The sequence below is a fragment of the Podarcis pityusensis genome (assembly GCF_964106645.2).
Source record: "Podarcis pityusensis genome assembly, chromosome: 6".
NCBI classification, from domain to species: domain Eukaryota; kingdom Metazoa; phylum Chordata; class Lepidosauria; order Squamata; family Lacertidae; genus Podarcis; species Podarcis pityusensis.
Genome location: NC_138030.1, coordinates 37,442,025 through 37,461,736, shown reverse-complemented (window position 1 = coordinate 37,461,736; position 19,712 = coordinate 37,442,025). Strand labels below are relative to the sequence as shown.

At 40.2% G+C, this 19,712-nt stretch overlaps 1 long non-coding RNA gene across 1 annotated transcript; it reads left to right on the top strand.

Annotated features, from left to right (window-relative positions):
* The first annotated feature begins 631 nt into the window (after positions 1-631).
* On the top strand, positions 632-8,699 carry LOC308479341. Its single transcript, XR_013987619.1, has 2 exons — positions 632-1,030; positions 7,402-8,699. It is a non-coding gene; the product is annotated as an uncharacterized lncRNA (long non-coding RNA).
* Positions 8,700-19,712: the final 11,013 nt, after the last annotated feature.

Genomic DNA, 19,712 nt, shown 5'->3' with positions numbered 1-19,712 from the left:
GACTAGGACCTGAGACACTAGGGTTCAATTTACCACATGGCCAAGAAGCTCACTGGGTGACTGGGTGCCAGTCACTGCCTCAGTCTAAGCTACCTCACAGCATTGTTGTGAGTATAAAAATGGAGGGGGGGAGAGACCACGTATACCACCTTGAGCTCCTTGGAAAAGAAGGTGGTATATAAATGTGATAAATAAAAATAATAATAGTCCTACAGCATCTGAAAGGCACCAACTTTGTGTTCATGGGTCCAAGAAATCCTGTCACAAAAGAAGGAGTAAACGTGCTGCAGATAAATGTGAGAGAAATCCTCACTAACACCGCAATTTCCTCTCTAATAGCAAAATCTCAGACTGAAAAAAGACCCCCTGCTTCACTGGAGACAGTCAGCTTGCATTTGCAGGCTCTCAAAAGGATCCCCTTCAAGAGCCACTTTTCTGCGGGTTTGGCTTTACTTAACAAAGGTATGGAGTGCAGGGGAAAAGTGAGGTTTGCTAACAGATATGCAAAGGTGCACTTATCCCTGGAGGGTGAGGTTCTGGGTGGGTGGAACCAGGTAGAGAGATTCCATTCCCTATTGGTTAAGTTATTTAGGTAACTGGAACCCTCCTGATGCATAAGACAAATAAAGACTCACACTGATGGACACCACCTTGAACGGGCAGACATTTAGTCCTATATCTGTGCTGCTTGTTGTATTGTTTTTAAAATACTTTTAACATGAGTTTATTGCTTTCTTTTTCTTTTCTTTTTCAGTGCTCAATTGATTTCTCTTCCATTTCCCCTGCCTATCTGTATGAACAATATAACCTTGATTGAAATCTATTCTCTTCTATTTTTATTTTACTTTTTTTAGAGCAACTTTTTTTTAAAGCAAAGGGTAATTTATATTATATATTCTCTTCCTTTTTCTTTCGCTTGATTCAGATTTTTTTGTTTGTTTGTTTGTTTGTTTGTTTTTGTAATGGCTTAAAGTAAAAGCCGAGATGCCCCAGGCCTGGAACTATTCAAAACTGATCAAAATACAGGTGAGTTACTATACAGTATGATTATATTTGTTTGTTGTTGCTGCTGTTATCCTTTAATATAAACATTTGCTGATAGTTAAGGAAAGGACAGAATAGGGAGTTATGTTACTGCAGAGCCAGGACTGGAAAGGATACACTATGTCTCAAAGCCTGTATATACTTAATTGGAAGTAAGCCCTGCTAAAAAGGAGAGATGTATTTTCAAGTAAACATGTTGAAGCTGCAGAAAGTATAACAGGAAATGAGGTGCAGGAAGAAAAAGAATATGGAATGCAGAATGTCAAAACTGTTGCATTTTACCTTTAGGAATCCTTGCAGTCCCATTTTAATTAGCAGAGAAGAACATGCTTATTTATTTGTATATACACATTCCTTTATTGTGCTCATCTAGATGTACCCCAACAGCCAAATTCCAAATTTCATTGAAGGCAGTGTACTGTGTCAAGCATCTGTGCATGTGTCCATTTTCTCCTTAATTTTCATTTTGGGTACACTCACAAAACCTTTACTGTAAAGATGGTGGCGGGAGGCAGGGATTTTTTTCCCCCCTAAAGTGCCCAAGATTCTGTGAAGAGATAATGGCTGTGAGAAAGTCAAAGCAATATGAACCACAGCAATATCAACTGATCACCAGTCTTGTTAATATTCTCTCCTTAAAAAGACCCAAGGTTTTAAATCTATATTTATTTGTCTAGGATTATAAAGTACCTTGAATTTAAACAGGGATAAATTGCTGTTTTCATTGATGTTGGAATGTAAGCAGAAAAAATAACTGGCAGAATGTCTTGATCTGTATGGGGAGATTCTCACCCCCACCCCATGCTCTCTTCCCCGCAAGTGCTCATATGCTATTCCCACAGCATCATATAATGAAAAGGAAAGGAGAAAGACCTCCTCAAAACAGCTTTGAAGTTTTGGGGAATTGATCTTTCAGAAAGCTGCCTAAACCCAGCCAGTTCATTCAAGAATGGTTTGAATAACCACTCTGGGCTCTTCAAAGCCAGCCACATGAATCAGGTTAGAATCAGAGAATCATCGAGTTGTAGAGTTGGAAAGGACCCCTGAGGGTCATCTAGTCCAACCCCCTGGGGTGCAGAAATCTCAACTAAATAGTACATGGCAGGTGGCCATTCAACCTCTGTTAGAAATCTCCAAGGAAGGCAGTCCAATTTGTGCAGCAAGCACCTCAACATAAAAAAGGCAGAAAGATTTTCAAATGAAAAAGCTTGGTATTCCAATGACTTCGCTTGATGTATAATGCATGGACCCTTTCAAACATTCATTCCATTATATAAATGAATGGAGGGAGGTTGAGATTGCAGGTTGTAGGTTGAGGTTGTGGACTGCTAGCCCACCTCTGATATTCCCAAGATGCCCATGTTCATAGGAACCTAAACATGCATTGGTTTTCTAGACACACATACACCTAAGCATATGTTCATTTTCTATGCATTATGCATCAGCTGCAAAAATGGAGCGTAGAGTTTACAAGTAGAATGCCTACACATGTTTGGGTATATGAATCATAGAACCGTAGAGTTGGAAGGGAGCCCACGGGTCTTCTAGTCCGACCCAGTGCAATGCAGGAATCTCAACTAAAGCATCCAAGACAGATGGCTTAAAATCCTCCAGTGAAGGAGAGTCCACCAATGTCAAACATCTCTGATAGGAGCATATGCTCTTGTGCGAATGGTGCCTTGAACACATAACAGTTAGAGATTGGGGTCAGGTAGCAAACACGGCTTCACCCCTCCATGCATTCCTTTCTACAAGGAAATGGACAACCTTGTGGGGCTTATTTTAGGGGATGACACTGGAGAGGCCTCTCATCAGGAGACTATATATCTGTAGCACTGATTTCAGATACATGGAAACAACTGAAAGTTCAGCACATGAAATATTGTCCTCTCTGAGCACAGAAGACAGCTTTTGGGAAGAAAGCTGTCTTCCTTTCTTTGAGCATATGGTAGCTCTGCCTAATAAATTAGGATATAGCTTGCATTAATGTGCCCAGGAAACATTGAAGATCATTCAGAGTACAGTTTTTAAGTTCACTCAGACCTTTCCGATAGAATTTGATTTGAAATTTGGATGCAAATGTATATATTAATAGTTCTTTACCATCTCTTTTCAAAACTCTCTTGGAAACTAATGCAAGATTGTCTAAAACAGCTCTGATTAAGGTCTATCAAACAGGTATGGTTTAGTACACTTGTTTAATGATCCTGCAAAAAGGAATTTTGGATGTCAGCTCCTTCTGTGGAATGTGCTTTATCACATCGCCACAACACCCATCATATTCTTGTAGCCATTATCACTTTGGGAACCCTCAGTTTGCTTATTAGGTAGTTATTAGCTGGGAGCATTATTAATGTCCTCGGCTTGGTTTTCATTCTATTCAAGTTTAATGTACCCTAAAGGTTGGCCTTGGAAAGGGTTAACGCTTTGGGAAGCAAGCTGAGAGTTTTGGGGCTGATCTCACCCAAGACTGGTAGAAACATGCCTAATGAAAATGCATTACAAAGAAGTCAGGTTTGCAGGGAGGAATTTCAGCGGACAGGTTCCTTTTGTTCTTATGAAGTTCCCAAAAACCTCCAAACAAGTCTTAACATACCCAAGGGAAAGGACTTGCAAAAGCAGGTCTGTACATTAAAAGAAAAGCCTTCAAGCATTTTGAAGACCTGTATCAGCACTTCTGTGGTTTAGTAACTCAGGATTTAGAATCTTTGCTATCACAAGATCTCATTATCTCTGCAGGGGAATATTCACAACACAATCTGTTTCTACCAAAGCTACTTTTCTAAACATTTTTGCAACTCAATCCTATCCACCTATACTCAGAATTATGCCTCGCTAGGGATGTATTTCTAAGTAAATGCCAAGCATTTATTTCTTAATGATTTAAAAATTTAAGAAGGAACTCTGTCAGTATAGGGCTTAAATTGGCTTCATAGATCTTGGACCCATTTATTAGACACTATAAGGAACATTATTTGGAAACATTTAAAAAGAACCCAATCCTATACACATATACTTGGAAGTAAACGTGCATAGGCTGTGAAAGAAAGATGGTGTTGATGCAATTTCCTTGAGATTTAGGAAAAATGAAATCTGTCCTCTGCTCTGGAATGAATGCTCTATAGTACATTTGAGGTTGTTTTCTCTGCTTCTCAGCTTGACCTCTGTGAAATGGTAGGAGCATCACTTTTTCACTTCACAGCTAGATTGTGGATGTAAATTGGACGGCAATCCTATGTACACTTACGTAGGATCAAGTCCCATTAAATTCAGTGAGGCTCACCTCTAAGAAAATCACTTTGAGGGTTGTTTTTTACAATCAAATGTTCTATCATGAAATTAAACAAATAAATATAGAAGACTGGACTGGACTGTTAAATCAGTGATTGGGAATTATAAAATGTTAGGTAAGGTATTCTTAGATGTAAGGTTTTCTTTCCTCCTATGTAAAGTGGAAATATTTCTTTTCTCCTGGTGATTTTCCTGACATTTATTTTAACTCATTTTTTCATGCACTTTTTTGGTCCCACCCTTTCTTGTGCTTTTCTATTCTTTTATTTGTATTATTTGGAAAATCAATAAAGATGCACCTTTAAATGGAAGCTGCTATTCAACATCCGAGAGTGAATGTTAAATAAAAGTTTCCACAATTAAGTCAACAAGCTGTGAAATAAAGCAAGCTTGTCTTCCCACAAAGGATGAAAATGATGATTTGCTCTCTTTGAAATTCATTTGAATAGCGCCATTTTAAACTTCACTGTATGAATTACCCTTCTATGTCTGCAAAAACTTTGAATGTTCCCTTGTTCATGAATTTTCTTCCCTTGATTACTTTTCCCTGTAAGATCTTTGGGGTCATACCCACATTTTCTTCTGTATTTCCACAGGGTGTAATAAAACAGCAGTTTTATCTACAGTGGGTTCCTCAGGCACATCCACAAAACAAAACCAACCCCTGTCCCAGGTGTGACAAATTATCTACCACAATAGCAGATTGTGAAAACAATAAAGTAGGTGTTGCTTTCAGTCCATAACTATCCCAATACTTCTGTCCATATCACTCTGTTTGCATAAGACTGTGGCCTGCCTTTTCTCTTACATTGTGTCACATGTCTATTACATTATACACTGAATTCTTGTGCGGCATTTTGGTAGCTTGTTGAAAATACAGAAGTAACAGGATCCATTACATGCTAGACCCTTTAGGCAACTGATGTCCATGTGGACCCCTACCTATTGTGACTGAAAATGAGATACAGTAGTGTGAAAACATCAGCCACCTGAATTTACCCTAAGAGAGAAAAGATTCCAGGCAAGATTAGAAATAACCATTAGGTTTTGCTGGGGGCTTGTTTATACTAAGTGTTATCTAACTATTTGCCTACAGATGTTCATCCATTTCAAAAGTCGGTATTTCTGAATTATTATAAATGTGAGGACAAATGCACAGATGTGAAGCATCTGATCCTCAAAACTAGACGACAAGTCCAACAAATGAATAATAACCGCAAGCTTTCCCAGAGATATTGTAATGATCTCTGCTGCAAAGATAGCATACGGATAATCCTTTAAGTGCTTCAGAATTTCTTGCCTGCTGATAGAGTTCATGACAAAAGGATAAACCTAAAGAGGATGAGGATACAGAGAAAAACAAATCCTCTTCAATGTCCCTGTGTGCTAAACAAAAAGATGATGTACTGGAGGAATAGTTTGAAATGGGGGGGGGAGTATCCAAGCATAAAGTATATTAAGTAAACAATAAGGGGGCCTGATACAAATCTTCCGCAACTTGCTGCCCTTCAGAAGCCTTGGGCAGAAATGTGCATCATCCATGATCATTGGCCAAGCTGATGGGAGTTTCCATCTAAAACATCTAGGGAGTGTCAGATTGAGGGGGGAGAGCTGTACAAATACTGCCTATGATGTTGTTTCCAGTGTTAATTTTCACTCAGCCTGTGTCTGCTACTGACTTTTTTTCTCATGACATGTTTGCTTGCCCCAGTCACCAAGGTACACAAAGAAAGTTCCATGGATTCTGTTGTCCTTCATTCCACCGGAGTCTGTCTCATAACAAATCAGATTTCAGTGGAGTGAAGCACAAGAGGCATGGAGTTGAATCAGCTGAGCATTCACACTGACGCCAGTGAGGAAGACTCTTTAGAGAAGAAAGAAACCTGGTTAGGTGAGCAGTCCCAGCAGAAACTGAGCATGCTGGGAGAAGTGGCAATGAAAAGAAGAGTGGCATAGAGTATTTTAATTGCCTGTTTGCACTTTGAATATATTTGGGGAAAACATTTTGAAAATCTACTGACATCCTGTGTATTATTATTTTTTAAAGTAAAGGTCTGTAAAAGTTTGCAAGCTGCTTCCTTGAGACTTAAATACCTTATGCATTTTGTATTTGAACCTGTCTTCTTCTTGCAATTTGCATTCTGTGAGGGTTTTGTTTGCTTTTCAACTTCACTTTTCCAATTGGGAGGCAACCAAGCACCTTCATACACTTGACTTTCCTTGCTTCAGCACTCTCAACTTTCTGGCAAAACTCTCTTCAAATATGAGGGCCATTTATTTTGTAAAAAAGCAAATGTAAATAAGCTTTACATTGGAGGGCATTTCAGATTTTTCAAGTGGCGCACAAGATGTATAATTTTTAAGGTGTCAGTGTAAATTTTGCAAAGGTTAATGCAGTTAAACATTTTCGACATACACAAATGTCACATCTCCCGCTAATCATTCAGCAAATGTAATTGCCTTTTCATAGCTTTCAACTCCCTGAGACACAGAGTGGGAAAACAAGGACAGGCAAATTTCAAAAAAGCACCAAATAATGCCTTTGCACTGTCAGCATCCATTATTTGCCCTGAAAGATTTAGTGCTCAGTTCCAAAAATGTATAGGCCTGTATTCTTTTCCCACACTTCCTTCCTAGTCTTAATTTTAGAGCAATTTTGAAAAAACTCAGAAGGCTGCAGCTTTGTGATATTCCTTAGAAACCCAGACCTCAGCAAGAATTCTGTCGTTGCAGACGCCCACTTTCAATTTAATGTGAAGATGTTGGCACTGTTTTATTGAACCCATTGTCACATTGCAGCAGTCCAGCCTCACATATATTTGTGACAACTAAGCAGTATTACCAATCCTGAACATCCCTCAAAGGCAGTACCTCTGCAGGACCCCGCCCCTGCCTGCCCCAACGATATAAAAGCTCAAAATTAAATAGTCAAAGTTCTCAACTGCTAAATAGAATTAGGCTAGAGCTACACAGGACTTGGACACAGATGCCCAGTATGTACATCGGATCCCTGAAAGCCAAATTTGCCTACTCTAAAGTCAAGCTGGTTCTCACCCATCTAGGTAGGGAAAAGGAACTATAGTCTGTGGTGTATTTGATTCTACGGTGAATCTCAATGGAGTACAGTTCCACACACATTAAATCTGGTTTGCAGAGGGAAGCTGCTCCTGACCAGTGGCAAAGCAGGTATACTGAGTCCTGATTGCATAGACACAATTCTCAGTTGCAGGTATATGTGTGTGTTCCTATATGTGTGCATTCATAGAGATAACATTTCCACAATGTATTTGACATAGACCACCATATTAAACTTACTACAGTGAAATCAGTGGGGATAACTTCTGAGTAATGTGTTTCAGGTTAGGGCATATAGCTCAGTACTCATCTGAATGATCTGACATTAACTGCAATGTCACCTCACACCATGAAGCAATATTTATGTAGTGATGTCTTTGAGTCCATAAAGCAACATCTGGCCCTAATTGTAATCAATGGGTGGTTTTAAAATGCTTGAAATTTCATTTGAAAAGAAGAAATTGATTTGTCTCTGTGTTTCACATATTTACCATTTGTATTCTGGAAAGGTAAAAATCACTGACAATCTGCTTTTAGAAGTGATCTTCTTCCCTCAGCAACCTCCCCTGCCACTGATGATTTGGTATCATCTAAACTCAAGTGCTTTGTACCTTTGAAGACTTTACTTCTAGACACTCATGAGTGGATGGCATAATGTTTGAGAATAGAAGTATCCTGAAAATAATGTAATCTATCACCCTTGTCATAGATTACAATCCACAAACAATTAAGCTACCATACTCAAGTCAGTCACCACAACACACTTCACTGTGCCTTACACTGTGAGGAAATTTTAAGCATTAATTTATTTATTTTTAAATTTCTATACCGCTTTATATTTTTAATAAAAATAAAAATCTCAAGGTGGTTTACAGCATATTAAAGCAATAAAGCAATAGCTGGGCGATGTTCCTCCAGCCTCATGAGGAGCCTCTTCAGTAGGGCTGGGTGAGTGTGGGCCTCGCCCCCTAGGCCAGGTGTAAAGGGCCTTGCAAGTAACCGGCCTTTATGCCCCACAGCAGAGGGATGTTCCTCTGGCCTTATGAGAAGCCTCTTCAGTAGGACTGTTGTGTGTGTCCCGCTCCCTAGGCCAGGTGGAAAGGGACTTGCAAGGAGCAGCCTTCATGCCGCACAGCCGGGCAAAGAATATTCATATGAATATTCATAATCATGCATTTGCAACTCTATTGAAGGTACATTTTTGCCATTAGAATCCACACACAGAGAGAGAGAATTTGCCTTGAATTATTACAAGCATACAGACAAAAATAAAACTTGAAGAGAAAATATTTGCCTGTTCAAAATGATAAATTGATATTTTGATTTGTGTTGAAGAGTAATATGCCTACGTGTTTTCAGGTTTTAAAAAATCTCATATATATATAATACTTTTTTAAAAATCACTCACTTTCTGTTTTAGTCCTTTCTAAAATCAGCAGTACCCTTTATGCCCTGTGGATTTTCATCATTTTAACAAAGGTAGTGTTTCACATATGCGTTATCTCCATGACACTTTGGTTTTTTTGTTTTGTTTTTTGCTATAAGGCATCACAAACAGGCTACTTAGGGTCTTACAAGGTTGCCCTTGGAACTGATTTCTAGCGAGGATTAATTATGGGTTTAATCAAAGCAACACTTTGACTTTTGATCCACCTTTTAGTGAAGCAAGATTTGAGAACCAGAGATAAGCACGTACATGACTATGGATAGCATAATAATTTGTATATAATTACTCTCTAGTAATCCTAATGTCAGAGCTCCGTTCTTCCCAGAAAGTGCCCAAGGAGTATCTAAAAAGAGTTGGGTGGAATATAAATATTAACCACAATTAAAAGGAAATTCCTCAAACCAGGTTATTATCATCATAAAAGATGCACTCTTAGCCACTAACATCGTAAAACATGGTAAAAAAAACAAAGGTCTGCTATTGCTGAAGATGCATGTCCACCAGCAGGAGGGGGTGGGAGAGACATTCAATTCTGTTCACATTCAAGGGTGAATGTATCAAAGTTTCACTTTCTGAAACAATATGAGAACTGAAACACAGCCATCCTTCAAAATTTGCAACTATCTTAGTTTGCTATACAGTTCTCCAAAACAAATACATTAGGGGGAAGTGTGCCTAAAAACGAATATACTACTGAAAATAGCTTACAAAAGTTCATGGTATTATGTACAGTTGTGTTTATTAGGAGAAATGCACACTGCAATACTGAGGAATTTTCATGTGGACATGTTCTTTTTAAACACACACAAATTGCTGCAGAAATATGAAGAACTGGTTTTTAAGGTTGGAAAAACAAGGAACAGCATGAGTCGAAGCTGACATGTCCTTCCATTCATAGCGACGAGATGCTGACTTCCGTGTTGTTACTCTGTATGGCTGGGACTGAGCTGCATTACTGTTTGCCCAAACAGTCCTATTCCTTACACCCAGCTACTACCAAGTAGATTACAAACCCAGCAGTCCCTTTGCTGTTCTGTTTATCTCTTTGCATGCTTCAAGTGGGCCAGCATAGATGCCCTTAAACAGACCATCCAAATTCTCACTTCTTATTCGTTGCATATATGCACAGTCACAAACACACACACACGTGCCCTGTCTCCCCTCCCCTCCACAAAGATGGCTCCGCAATACCTTCTCTGGGGCTTAAAGGGAAGGAGTGGGATTGCAGTCACTTGATCTACTGCCCCATGGAGTCTTAAGGTATCTGCTATTCAGAAAATAGGAGAACTTTTTCTTGGATGGAGTTATTTTCTTAACTTCTGTGTAGATATTTCTTAGGACACAGGTGACTAGCCTCTGGTCCACCAGATGTTACTGAACTTCAGCTCCCATCAGCCCCAGACAAAATGGCCAATGGTCAAAGATGTAATAAATAAATAAAAATTAAAAATTGTCCAGTATCACCGTGGAGACCAACTAAGTTTGTTCTGGGTATAAGCTTTCGTGTGCATGCACACTTCTTCAGATACTGCGTCAGACCAACACGGCTACCTACCTGAAGGTCAAAGATGTAGTCCAACAACATCTGGAGGTTAGCTGCAGGTTAGCCATCCCTGAATTAGAGCCAGACTAGATGAGACACCATCCACACAAGTAACAATTACATGAATAGCCTTTAAAATGTCAATAGAAGACACTGGGCAGGGGGGAGATGGAATCCAGATCCAGCCCCTGTGCCTGCTATTTGCATTGGAAGAACTGCTCCTGTCCATTCTTCCAAGGCAAATAACAGATGCAAGGGGTCAGATTCAGATTAAGACTGAAGGGTCTTATCAAATTTGGCCCTTAAGAAAATATGCAGATTAAAACTATTCCTGGGAGATCATATATGTTTCTGCAGAATAATTTACACTAATAAGCTACTTTCAGGAAGGTGACATGGGCAGCCTAGGGAGGGTTAGACCCGATGAAATTGAGAGCAAAACATGTGTGTTTCACTGTGATTCAGAAGGAAGATGAGGAATTTCAGGCATTTGATTTCAGTCATTTGCCTTTGAGCTATTTATGCATATTGGTATTTCCATCCAGAACAGGGAGGGAATGAGACAAGGTGGTGGTGAGGTCCCTCCTTTGGTAAGGAATCCACACACTGGCAATTGCAGCTTAACCACTGATACTTCATTTGTTTTCATTAAGGCAATAGCAAACATTAGAATTACAGAAACTGAAATCTGACACCAGTCCTAACTGCTGTTGTTTAGTGATTCAGAAGTCTCCAGTGCTAAACAAAATTTGTCACTACAGCCTAAGGGGGACTTGATACTAGTAACTGGCTGAGCTCACGTCTTTTTTTGAAAGCTTGACAACTGCTAGCTTTCTTAGATCAAACTTCACAGAGTGAGCATTACCCATACAAACAGAAGCATGACAGACTTTTGAAAAGACAGAATCCTTTCACAGAAGGTCACACAGTGTCAGGATTAGGGATTACACAAGAAATTGTGACTTTATTCATGTTGCCCTTTCATCTATTTTAAGTGCTTTTGATTTACCAGAATAGAGAATCATTATAGTTGAGCTCTTACTATTACTCTTCCCTCCGCAGTTATAATTGCTGATAAGGATGATTATGATAAAGATTACAATGCAGCATTTTTCTCAGGCACTGTATATGCACCTGTATATGCTCAGATGCATGTGTAGACCACTTATGCAAGCCCAGTTAATGTCAAGGAATGGATCTGATCTAGTCATACTTCATTTTGTGCAGGGGTAGTCTCTGGGTGTTGTGGACTATAGCTCCATCATTCCTAACCAATGATGATTGGGGCTGATGGGAGTTGTAGTCCACATCTGGAAGGCATCATATTGACTACCTCTGCTTTAGCATATGCTGATATTCTCTTCATTGAAATGAGCAGAGAAACTCTAATTGGTGCTGCTTCGCCATCACAGCACCAATGCCTGTCAACAAACTTCTAACAGTGTGGCAAGCATTCATTATAAGTGACTTGACACATTGCTGACATATAATATTACAATGCAGCACACAAAAGAGAGTAGATTGAAAGAGCAGTGTGCAGTGGGAGATGTGGTGGACAATGGTCAGGTCATTTCTAACCATGTCTGGGTCACCTTGCCTTCTTGATCATCTCTCAACCAATGGGCCCTTGATTGCACTAATGACAACTCCCAGGGTTTGAACATTCTGCTACTGAATGCCAAATCAGTTAAAGAAAGAAAGAAAATCTGCCCTCAATATACTAATAAAATATTCATCCCATGACTACTTTGAAAATGAAACCCACAGTTGCCATGGTGACCTCAGATTAGAATGCCTAATCCTAGGCAGGAACCGAAGAATGGGGGCAACTTTAGGAGGCATCAGGGACCAAATGAAATGAGATCAGGGCCATAGGCTGCTCAGACTTAGACTTCCCAGATTCTTCAGCCTCCAGAATTTGAATATTCTGCCCCAAGAGATTAATGGATCCAATGGTTTTCTGATGGCCCAGAAAAGGTATCAGAAGCATATCACCCCATTGCTGAAACAATAGCATTGGCTCCCTATTCCTATCTGGGCCCAATTCAAAGTGCTAATTATGACCTACAAAGCCATAGCTGACCTTTACACAACTAGGTTTCGATTGGAGGGGTTGTAGCTCAGTGGTAAAAAAGGTAAAGGTAAAGGACCACTGAATGGTTAAGTCCAGTCAAAGACGACTATGGGGTGCGGGGCTCATCTCACTTCAGGCCGAGGGAGCCTGCGTTTGTCCACAAACAGCATTAGGAGTCATGTGGCCAACATGACTAAACTGCTTCTGGTGCAACAGGACAACATGATGAGTGCCAGAGCACATGGAAACGTGAATTTACCTTCCCGCCACAGCAGTACCTATTTATCTACTTGCATTGGTGTGCTTTCAAACTGCTAGGTTGGCAAGAGCTGGGACAGAGCAACGGGATCTCACCCCATCGCGGGGATTTGAACCGCCAACCTTCTGATCGGCCAGCCCAAAAGGCTCAGTGGTTTAGACCACAGCACCACCTGCTCCCCTTTACCAGTTCAGTGGTAAAGCATCTGCCTTGCATGCAAAAGTTTCGAAGTTCAATCCCTGGCATCTCCAGGAAGAGCTGGAAGAAACTCCTTCCTGAAACTCTGGGGTGCTGCATCCAGTCACTGTAAAAGCATTGTGTTAGATGGAGCAATAGTCTGACTTGTTATATGGCAGCTCCATTCATTCCAGTGTATCTGACAGACGATTTTCTCCAATGTGAGACTTCCAATTTATTTAAATCATATGGAAAAGCTCTTTTGTCCCTCAAATTTGCTACTCATGAAGGGGAGAAGGCATTCTACTTCAACACCAATGGTAAGGTAAGCTGGGAAAACGTGAAGAATAGAATTTCAAGGTCCATGAGTAATTATCATTAAATTAATCCACATATGTATTCCCAAATGCCATGTACTTTCAAATGACACTTTGTTGATGCTGATCTTCTGAGCAGTTTTGAGTCCTTTCACTAGAAACAGATATATAAATGATATGCAGTACTTATGGCAAGTGATGTGTGTCATAGAATAATTAATGGAAGAAAGTGAACAATTGTATAGAGAGGTCAACCCTAGAGAGTCTCAAGGGAACAACATCAGGCTTTAATGTCAGTGATACAGTTCCCCTTCTTCCAAATTATAATTCCTAAAACTCTGCTCAGATCTGTTCTGTGTTACTCCTACAAATGCTCAGATCACATTCATTTGCCCACAATGAACTGATTAGAGCTCCTTTGATTTAAAAACTTAAATAAAATGTTACATTATGCTTGGCATTTCGCTTTATGCAGTGCTCCCAAGCAAGCTAGGATGAAAGGCCCCTTAGAAATGTGGGTTTGATTGACAGACTGATTGAATTAATTGCAGACATTCTCTTAATTATATACTTAATTACTGACACTATGTGTCAAAAGATTATGTGGCAGCACCTGCAGGAGACCCTTTGCAGCTCCCATCAAGGCCAGCTGTGCCAAATTTCGAGGAAACACAGTGCATTGCCTGCAGCTTATATAAAGGGGGAAAATCATATTATTTTAATAATATACAATTACAGTTCACCGTTGCCATCCCCCAAATATGCACAATCTCCACTCTCTTTGCAGGGGCAGGATCTATCACATCAAGAACAGAGAAAACACAAAGGGTGCTAATTATAGCTCCATGTGACGAGGCTTTTCTCTGGATGATTCTTAGGTAATTTAGACTGGAAGAGGAGGAAGAAACAACCAAGGCTGAGACAAGATGTAGCAAAGTAGTTGCCAGATAAATGACTGTTGTTGGCCAGCCTGTACAGCAAACTTTCTCTGGAATGCTATGTTTGAAGAATATTCCAAGTTTAACTGGCATGGGCGAAGGGGTTACCACAAAGATGCAATTCTGCAAACCTATGAGTGGAACTGGTCTGATCCATGTGAGGCGCATCAGAATGTCTTATGTGCAAATCATACACTTCCATATGCATACTATTTCCACAGGCAACAATATGGAACTGGAAGCCAGCCTCCTTCACAGCCTCTTAGTGACAGGACCAACCCTACCATAAAGCAAAATGAGGCAGCTGCCTCAGGCAACAGGTACTGAGGGCAGAAAGCAATAGCAAGGTGCTAGAAGACAAAGATGTGTGTGTGATATGGCCTGCCTTGCACCTTCTTAGCTAGCTTTCCTTCAGGTGCAATGAAATATGCTGTCCTATCACTGGTGCTGAACTAAGGTCGCATCCAGATCATGCATTTAAAGCACTTAAAGTGGTCTAATAGTGTTTAAAATGTATGGTGTGATTGTGACCTAAGATTAAATTGCAGTGCAGTCAGGTTCTGTATGTGGAATGTGGACACCATCTTGTCTTTCACCTCAGACAGCAAATATAAGTGAGCCAACTGTGCTTCTGCTAGCAACTGTTTCTTAGCCAGGTTCAGAGCTTGAGGACTGGATCGATTTTGCAGTCCAATGCAGGACACATGTTTATAGTTCCCCGACAAACACCTTTTGGCCTCAACCCTGCTATAGGATGAGAGAGAGAGAGAGAGAGAGAGAGAGAGAGAGAGAGAGAGAGAACTGCAGATTGCTTCAGTTCTTTCCTTACAAAGCCTTCATGAATAGTGACAAATGTGCCCACCCTATCACTGCAAGTGAGCTTCATTCACTCCAGAATGAACATAGCTGCTCCATGGCAGCGAGCTGCTGGGTCAGAAATGCAGCTTTAATGGTACACACTTCACAAGAGGGGGGCATGTGACCCAGTACTGCAGACAAAGGCTGCTATGTTTCGAGTTATACAGGATGAAGAGGGGAAATGTTGCCTTCTAGCCCTCCAATGGAAAGCAGCAATGTATAAAACACCATGATCAAAGGGAAAGCGAATGACAGAAAATAGGATGAGATTGGAGGGGGAAACAAGATGAAAAGTGCCATTAACAAAACACAACACAGAAATTGCAGTGGTGTTTATGATGTAGCTTCCTGTCTCTTCACACTCACAGAGACTTGGAGCAGCTGTTTGCCTGTCTCATTAAGAGCCTTGTGAAAGAGAGAGCAGGGGGAGAAAGGCCCATACAAATGAATGACTGCCTGCTTGCCTGCCTGCCTCAAAATAGAACTGGAGCTATATTATTCTATCTGGGAATGTCTCTGAATGGTGAGCACTGCTTCAAAGACTCTGATGCATCTCTCAGATGCCCTTTGCCTTGGGTTGTGCTCCAAGAAAGAACAAACATACATAATTCTTGTGCGGCTTCTCTCGTCCTCCTTAGCTCAAACATTAGTTAGAAATATGGGCATAAGAAATTGCCATTCCCTATACCAGACCCACTATTCTCTACTCTGAATGGAGTCTCAGGCAGAGTGTACCTCAGAACACCCTAGTCAAGATCCTATTTAACTGGCAACAGATACAAAGGATTGAAGTTGGAAATGCTGGCATGCAGAACATGTGACCTGCCACTGTAATTTCCTAATCCTAGGCCACTTTGTAAATAGATCGATAGATAGATAGATCGATAGATAGATAGATATAGATAGATAGATAGACTTGCATCCTGAATTGTCTGGGAATGGAAGCATGGAATTACACATCACCATTTGTTTATTGCTATACTACTTTTCCACAAAATTCTGCTCAAAGTGGCTCACAACATATCAAGCAAACAACAATACATATAAACATGTTGGGTTTGGTGTTGTTGTTTTTTAAAAAACACCCCAACTAAGAACAGCTACAGTAATCACAATGTCAATAAATAAAGGTATGAAACAATACAGTGGTATCTCGGTTTAAGAACAGTCCTGTTTACGAACAATTTGGTTTACAAACTCTGCAAAACCGGAAGCAGTGTCCCGGTTTGCGAACTTTACCTCAGTCTAAGAATGGAATCCAAACGGTGGAAGGGCACTGGCATCGGAAGGCCTCATTAGGGAAAGTGTGCCTCGGTTTAAGAACGGTTTCGGTTTAGGAACGGACTTCCAGAACGGGTAAAGTTTGTAAACCGAGGTACCACTGTATATAAAAAATAGAAGAGCCTGTTGGATCAGGTCAAAGGCCTATCTAGTCAGGCATGCTGTGGAAACCTAAATGTCTATGGGAAGCCCCCAAGCAGGTCCTGAGCAGAACAGCTTAAGTGGCCTTCTCATTTTTTCTGCCCACAAATAAGGAAGAGAAGGCCATTATTACACAGCTGGTTTCAAGGCTACTTCAGTATTACTTGACTCGGGGAGGCATTACTTCCAATGCCAGCATTCCTGGAGCAGTATGGAAGTGAGTGCATAGAAGCAGATGTCACTCCACGCTTGCATAGATGTATATAGTGATTTATGGTCTACTTTTTCATGTGTCTTCTGATGTCAGCATAGATGAGTAACATGCACCTATTTATTTAAAAGGCATTATAAGAAATAACCCAAAGATCTAAAGACCAGCTCTCTGAAATATGTGTCCTACTGAATAGCAGACTATACTTTGCATTAAATCCAGGCAGTTTCAAAGAGTAAGTTCTTTTATTGCTGCCAGAGAACCTGGCTGATATAAATCTCTCTCAGTGTTTATGCAACACAGCCAAAATGGTGACATATTCATTTACTCCTCTGATGATAAGCAGCTACTCGGTACGACTCCAAAAGCAAATGTTTATTGACTATAAGCTCTGTTGAATTAATTCTTAGGCTGGACCCTAACAGATCAAGATTCTATTCATGACAAACATGGGGGAGAGGCCTGGTCAACAACTTAGATTTCTGGTAGCCACTTTGTGGGGTGCTGATAAAGCTGTAGATCGCCAGCTTCCATTCCCCGTTTCAAAGTGGGCTGTTGACAAGACCTATAGCTAACATTCACAACACCCTTTTATCTGTAGCCTGGCATCTCAGATTGATACCAGGTTTTCCTACGGGACCGTAGAGCTTCCCGTTGTTGATCCCTAGACTAGAGTAATAATTATGTTAAGTAACAAGGTAAGGCCCCAGTGAAATTGGATCTCCTTTTGTAGACTAATTATTTATAGAGATGTCAGCAGTGCTTGCTGGACTCACATACAGCTTTAGTTGACCCTAATGCTTATTTTAAAGAAAATCTGGTCTGCCCAGTCCTCAAACCTGCTCTCCCTTACACATATTTGCCCTTCCAATTTCCACCCCCTTTCCCTTTATAAAACTTGCCTACCAGGGTAGCAGAAACTGCATGATGGAAGGAAAGAAAAAGATCTGGTCTCTCCTTCTTCTCTCAGACACTCTGGTAGCATACCCTCCAACATTTTTACCTTAGAATCAGGGACATGGCCCCACTCCTTCATGAGTCACGTGACCCATGTGACATTGCGGAGCCTCAAAATGTACGTTTTTGGTATCACCGAGCCCCCAAAATGTGAGAGAGAGCACAGCGCCCCAAACTGATTTGATGCCCTGATTTGATGGGTATTTGGTAGCCCACACAGGGAAACATTGATAACCATTTTCAGTTGTATCCACTGTGTTCTTTTTCCAAAAGAGGCACATATTGAAAGGGCATAGATCTCAGGCAGTTTGTGAATATATGCATCTTCTTACTTGATTTGTAAGCATAGGGTCTGAACTTGTCAGGTTCATACATTGCTCACAAGTGCATACTCATCCTTCTACCTGATTATTTATTTATAAAAAACATATTTATATACTGCTATATCATAAAAATATCAAAGGGGTTTACAACAATGCCTATATAATATATAATAAAATATAAGAACAAACTTTAAAAATTATGTTAAAATTTAAAATCAAAGACCATCTACTAACCATTAAGGAAATATATTTTCTTCATTGCCTACGTAAGCCTGGTGGCATGGAAATGTTTTCAGTGGATGTTTAAAGATTGAAGCAGGAGATACTTGTTGAAAGGCTAGCATGTAGTATGGGAATAACAAGGGAATGTCTTTAAAACTGAAAATGTCAATGCTGAGTCTCTACTTGCAGTGTTATCCAGAAGCTGGGTAGACCTGGATGTTAGTTAGTTGGCTGTGGAGATTCCTCCTTGGGTAAAATATTCTTATCTTACAAAATTATTTGAGGAATTTCTATACCACTCTCCAATATAGAGTTCCAAGGGAAATTTTAAAAACATAGTATCTAAGGAATTTCAAAAAGTCCAAACATTTCCCCATGGACATGCAAGATTTCTCAGGACTGTCCTTAGGCTATCACCAGATTTTGATCAAACTAAACTGAAAGATCACGGGTGTTCTTGATGCAGACAGACCATCTGAGGAATGTCAAACCATGACACCACTCATGAAGCTAACTTCTGAAATGAATGTAATACGGGGACATTTGTCCTTTAATGGAAAACCCCAAATAACATATGTTAAGGCCATGTTGCTTTTAAAAAGGAAAGCCTGCATTTCCAGGCCTGCTGTGCAATTTTCTGTGAAATGGACAGAAAGAAAATGATGGGCAATATGCAGATGAGACAATGTTTGTTTTCTACCAAAATGAATGCAACTTGCTCATAACACCTGGAGTCTCGTTAATTTACCTGTGACATGTTGCTACACTTAATTGCCTTTGACAATTAGCAACATTTCAACACCTCTCCTAATGGCCCAATTAGGATCATGGTTGTCTCCTGTGCACTAGATAGGAGAAAATAGATGGGCCAGTATCCAATGTAAAAAACAAAACAAAAACCAAAGCTCTGTAGGTAATGGAAATGTCGCAAACACCAGCCATTTCAGTTCTGTTTTAGTCAAATTAAAGGCAGGTGTAAAACTCAGTTTGTTTCTTCCCATGGATATGCCTTTCTCACTGCAGAAACCTATGTTGAGAATGCTTCATTGTTCAATTAATTACTAGTGAAAGTGCTGAGTCTTTGCTTCTCTCCACTTAATGTTTTATCGATCACTTTGCAAAGTAAACAAACAATGTGATGTCAAATAAATCCCTTCTCCAGGCTGGGGAGGGGGAGTTACAAAGGGAGGAAACTGACCATTTCTTGAGCATGGGCAAGCCAGTGACTGTCTAATAGGAATGTTTACAAAGGAAGAAAAACACATATTTCCCAATCAAGGTAAGAGGTGGTTGAATTTTGTGGTTAAGAGGTGGCTGAATGGTGTCCTAAACTTATGTTGCATATTTCACTCCACTGTGGCAATCTTTGAAGAAGAGTGATTACTTTGCAATCACAAGGCGTAATGAGCATTGCCACCGGATGCTGAGTGTTAGATCAACAGCACTTCACTATGGCCCAAAACAGAAGTTAGAATTCACCAAACATGAGGTTGATACTGGGTCACAGTTATTCAGTTAAGTGTGTGGTTGGTGGAAGGATTCAAACGAAGCTGT